Here is a 6,000-nt window from a genome sequence, read left to right as displayed (position 1 = left end):
GCCTTTCAGTGCCACCTATCAGTGCCAGTTAGTGCCACCTATCAATGCAAGTCAATGCCATCTATCAGTGCTGCCAGTCAGTGCCACCTATCAGCGTCAGTCAGTGCTGCCTATCAGTGCACATCAGTGTCGCCTGTAAGTGCCCGCCAGTGCTGCCTATCAGTGCTGCCTAACAGTGCCAGTCAGTGCCACCTAAAAGTGCTACCTTTCAGTGCCATATATGAGTGCTGCCTTTCAGTGCCCATCATTGATGCCTGTCAATGCCCATCAGTGCCACCTACCAGTGCCTCCTCATCAGTGCCCATCAGTGCCACCTATCAGTGCCCATCAGTGCAGCCTATCAGTGACCTTCACTGCAGCCTCATTAGCGCACATCAGTGAAGGAGAAAAATCACTTATTTACAAAATTTTATAACAAAAACTAAGAACTTTTTTTTTCAAAATTTTCAGTTGTTTTTTGGTTTGTTTAGCAAAAAATAAAAAAGAGGTGATTAAATACCACCAAAAGAAAGCTCTATCTGTCTCAAAAAAATGATAAAAATGTCATATGAGTACAGTGTTGCATGACTGCGCAATTGTGAGACAGCGCTGAAAGCTGAAAATTGGCCTGGGCAGGAAGCGTTTATAAGTGCCCTGTAGGCAAGTGGTTAAAAAAATGCTTTTTATACTTTTTTGGCTTTTGGTTTATAACTGTAGTTGTAAATAACAGTCATTAATTGACTCAAAAGTACAAATGTTTGAGTTGCTTACAGCAATAGGGAAGAGGTTAGGGTTTGGGTCTTCCATGGGACAAGATATGGCCATTATTAGGAGCTCCCGCTTTATTTCTATTAAATGACAGTGAATGCCGCAGATGATGCTAGAAAATGTAAAAGTGGGCAAGATTATTCCATTCCAACCAAGTGATCAGGGGTTGGGAATAACAGCAGGTTGGTCTTAGTGCTAGAGTATCCAAGACACATAAGAAGCCAAGAACTGAATAAACCCTCCAGACTCTATCTCTAATAATCACTTTTGGGTGGACTGACTCTTTAAAGTACATCCAAGGGTGTGAAAATTAAAAAAAAACTACTTGTCCAAGGGACTAAATCGGGATTCCAATCTACTTGTCCTGTTAAACAAAAAAAAAATTTGCTCTATATTATTAAGCAAAGGTGCTTTCAGGAATGTCTGGGGCTTTTAAAAACAAAAGGGACTTTATGGCGACTTAAACTTTTAATGTTTTTAACATCGATCTGTTTATCTCCTCCTCACCTCCCTGCCTGTCTCCAGCACCACACCAGGGCTAACAGGGAGAGGAGAGATCTTGCTGCGTGACAAGCACTGATTGGGTGCTCATCGGGAAAGGGGAGTATCGAGATCTTTCAACGCTCAACAGAAGCAGATCTGCTAAGTGAGTAACTATGGTGCAGGCCCAAATGAGAAAAAAATAAAACTATATTCCTTCATGTTACCCTCGCACATGGAAACACTTGAGTGCTCAGTACTAGCGCCTGCTGAGCAGCCAAATCAATCTCCAATGCTCTGTTAGGCCCTGTTCACACCTGGGCGTTTTGGGATTGCGGAAGAATGATTGCGATTCTGCCCGCAATCTCAAAATCCACTACAATTGTAAAACACAGGTTCAGATGTCATTATTTTCAATTGCACCTAAAACGCGGTGTGGGTTTGTAGTGCAACTTACTGTGCGGCAATCGCAGCAAATTTCATCGCATGAAGCTTGTTGCCCAAAAAGGAGCAAGATATTTTTTTGAGCCACAAGCTTCACAGAATGCGATTTGCCGTGCGACAATTGCCTATGTACTGCAATTTAGCACTGAGGTCTATGCGACACGATTTTGCATTGAAGCCAATGGGACACGTTTTGCATTGAAGTCTATGGGACCTGATTTTGCACTGAAGACTATGGGACATGATTTTGTATTAAAGTCTATGGGACTCAATTTTGTATGGAAGTCGATTGCCCATAGCAGGGCTAAATGTAAACAAACCCCACCTGCCCGGCGCCTGCAACTGTATGTCCCAGGCGTCAGGCAATATGATTTGTGACATCTAAAGTATTTTGTGTGACAGTCTATACAAATACCAGATCCAGATACTACATAATGCATGAGCCTCAAAAGCAAACCAAAATACCCTTTACCTTCCCTGACTGAGACAAATCCTCCTTCATTTGTGTCTCACATGCTCTCCCTCCCAGACACTGCAGCTCAAGGTGGTATGGTTTCAGCAACAAAGGCAATGCTGTCAATCTAGAAAGCAATGGGCAGGGATAGATGTATGCAGATGCTGAATGACAAGCTACAAGCTTGTGATTCATCAGTGACAATACTGATAGCCGTGTACCCTACAATATCTTCTCATCCCACTTTAGTCCAAGCTGGCACAGTCTACATGATTGTGACAATTCTGTTCTGAAGATAGCAGCAGCATAGCATTGTTGCCACACCATCACAGGAAGCTACATTAGGTGGACTTCACTGGCAGGATCAACAGGTATTTTTGGGACTTTACAGGGAGATTAGAGGTAAATATGTGCAGATGGTTCTATAATAAAGTGCTGCAACATATATTCTTTTAATGGGTGGCAAAAATTCTATTTTAGGGTTCTTGCACACAGAGCTTTTTTAGACATGTTTTATGCCTAGTGTAATTTCCCAATGCTGTATGGTGCCCAGGGAACTGCACATGCGATGTACTGCCTGCCATACAAGTGAAAGGTTGTATGGCTGTGCATCCAATGTGTTTTCCGAATCCAGAACTTCTGCATTTTAAAGTTCGTGAGCAGGTAAATGCTAATGCAAAAAAAGTACATATGCCTATAAATGCCCTCTGTGCATGAACTCTAGGGGGTTAATTTACTAACAATGGAGGATTCAAAAATTAGTGCAGTTCATGGAAGCCAATCAACTTCTAACTTCACCTTGTTCAATTAAGGTTTGACAAGAAAACCTGGAAGCTGATTGGTTTCTACGTGAGTTGCACCAGTTTTTGCGCTCTCCAACTTTAGTAAATCAACCCCTACATATTTTTGGTTTTACATGTGAAAATGACTAAACGGAAAGTAAACAAGATTAACATTTCTTAAAGGCATAAAAACTGCTGTATAAAACATGTAAATTGCACAAAATTCACTGGAAAATCAGAGACCATCTTGCCTTTTGAACACAAAGAGGCACATACCTTTGATGAATATATTTTTTTCAGGTTTTAGGTTTACAAAATGAGCAATATAATTATCAATTAACGTGACCAAACTGTAAAAAGGAGCCTGGATACCGAAAGCCCTGAATCAATATTTTATTTATTTATTTCAGGTACTTATATAGCGCCGTCAATTTTACGCAGCGCTTTACACATATATATTGTACATTCACATCAGTCCCTAATCCTCAAGCGGTGTACAATCTAAGGTCCCTAACTTACATTCATACATACACATATTAGGGACAATTTAGACAGGATCCAATTAAAGTTTTATAGTTATTCTGAGCATCCAGTACAAAGGGCTGATCAAACTGTGTGAAAGAATGGGAAAGAGAATCTCTAGTTTTCAGGGTTGTAACAAAATCTGCTAGTTGATTGGCAAGGTGCCAATCTTGCATATATTATTTTGAGCAGTTGATTTAAAGTGAGTTTGCAAGGTGGGTTGTGCAGAGAGCAGTATGTGTCTTAGGAGAACATCAGGAGAGAGCTTGAAGTTCAAGATTTTTGCTGTGTGTGAGCCAGGAGGACATTTAGGGTTATTGAATATTGGGTGAGGAGTCCAGGCCCAGAGAAAATGTTGTAAGAGTGGCGTAATGAGTCATTTCAGTAGATGAGTGAATAGAGAAGAGGAGGGCTTAGTGGAAGGTCTGTGAGTAGGTTCCAGCCAGGGTGAGAACCTGTGAGCCACCAAAAATGTCACTTTGTAATGCAACCTTAACTTTGTTCCTAGTGACATGAAACCACTCCAAAAGGCATGAAAGTAGGGCAGCATTTTCAGAGGCCTAGGTTTTTATAGCTGAATGAATATGTTGGTAGGATGAGAGATATTCACAAAGTCTGATTTAGCCATGTTTGCTTTACAGTTACTAAGGGCACCAAATTTATGTAATTCTTTTAGGACATATGGAAGCCAAAGTTATTGGTGATGATATATATATATATATATATATATATATAGTACTATTATTTATATATATATATATATATATATATATATATATATATATAGGATAAAGAATATAAGAGCAGAGCCAGACCTTTGGGTTTCCTTCAGTGGTTTTTCCACCCTTGGTGAAATACTGGCTTTCGACACTACAAATCTATAGAGATTCTGAGTTTTTTGGGGGGTTTTTAAGCATAACTTAATAAAAAATAATGTTCTTTAGCAAGGAACATCATTTTCACATAAATAATTCTGCACCCAAAATTAGTGTGTGCTGCGAAGTGCCTACAGTATTGCTCCTGTTTCTTTTTGTCAGAGGCTGCCATTTTGTCCAGAGTTCCTGAACAGCAGTAAACATTTAGGCCACAGGTGTCAAACTGGCGGCCCTCCAGCTGTTACCAAATTTCAAGTCCCATGAGGCATTGCAAGATTGACACTTACAAGCATGACTCCTAAAGGCTGAGGCATGATGGGACTTGTAGTTTTGCAACAGCTGGAGGGCCGCTAGTTTGACACCCCTAATTTTGGCTGTCAGATCGGCCTCTATTGGCTCTGATTTTCAGCACAGTGCTGAAAAATAGAGAGCAACTGAGCATGTGCAGAGCAGGGTAGGACTGTGTATTACTGGATTTTAACCCCTTTACGCCGGCCGCACACAAATGTGTGGCCTCCCGACATATGGGCCTAGACGCTGAGTGACCGCACATTTGCGTTCAGGTAAGAAAACACATACAGTGGGGATCGAAAGTTTGGGCACCCCAGCTAAAAATTTGTATTAATGTGCATAAAGAAGCCAAGGAAAGATGGAAAAATCTCCAAAAGGCATCAAATTACAGATTAGACATTCTTATAATATGTCAACAAACGTTAGATTTTATTTCCATCATTTACACTTTCAAAATAACAGAAAACAAAAAAATGGTGTCTGCAAAAGTTTGGGCACCCTGCAGAGTTAATATCTTGTACTGCCCCCTTTGGCAAGTATCACAGTTTGTAAATGCTTTTTGTAGCCAGCCAAGAGTCTTTCAATTCTTGTTTGAGGTATCTTTGCCCATTCTTCCTTACAAAAGTCTTCCAGATCTTTGAGATTTCTGGGCTGTCTGTCACGCACTGCTCTTTTAAGGTCTATCCATAGATTTTTAATTATGTTGAGGTCAGGAGATTGTGAAGGCCATGGCAAAACCTTCAGTTTACGCCTCTTGATGTAATCCCCCGTGGATTTCGAGGTGTGTTTAGGATCATTATCCATTTGTAGAAGTCATCCTCTCTTTAACTTCAGCTTTTTCACAGATGGCATCAAGTTACCATCCAAAATTTGCTGAAATTTTACAAATGAACATATAGACAAGCCTGATGCATTTTGGAAACAAGTTCTGTGGACCGATGAGGTTAAAATTTAACTTTTTGGCCGGAATGAGCAAAGGTATGTTTGGAGAAGAAGGGGCACAGAATTTAATGAAAAGAACCTCTGTCCAACTGTTAAGCATGGGGTTGGATCAATCATGCTTTGGGGTTGTGTTGCAGCCAGTGGCACAGGGAACTTCTCACGAGTAGAAGGAAAAATGGATTCAATAAAATTTCAGCAAATTTTGGATGGCCAAACTTTTGCAGTGCCATTTTTTTGTTTTCTGTTATTTTGAAAGTGTAAATGATGGAAATAAAATCTAACTTTTGTTGACATATTATAAGAATGTCTAATCTGTAATTTGATGCCTTTTGGAGATTTTCCATCTTTCCTTGGCTTCTTTATGCACATTAATACAAATTTTTAGCTGGGGTGCCCAAACTTTCAATCCCCACTGTATGTGCTGAGAGCGCGCGCCCTGCGCACTCCCAGCACACGTGTCCGG

Source organism: Staurois parvus, unplaced genomic scaffold (assembly GCF_062004578.1).
Source record: "Staurois parvus isolate SC_StPar_1 unplaced genomic scaffold, SC_StPar_1.0 ptg000133l, whole genome shotgun sequence".
Lineage (NCBI taxonomy): Eukaryota > Metazoa > Chordata > Amphibia > Anura > Ranidae > Staurois > Staurois parvus.
Note: the sequence above shows the minus strand (reverse complement) of the source record.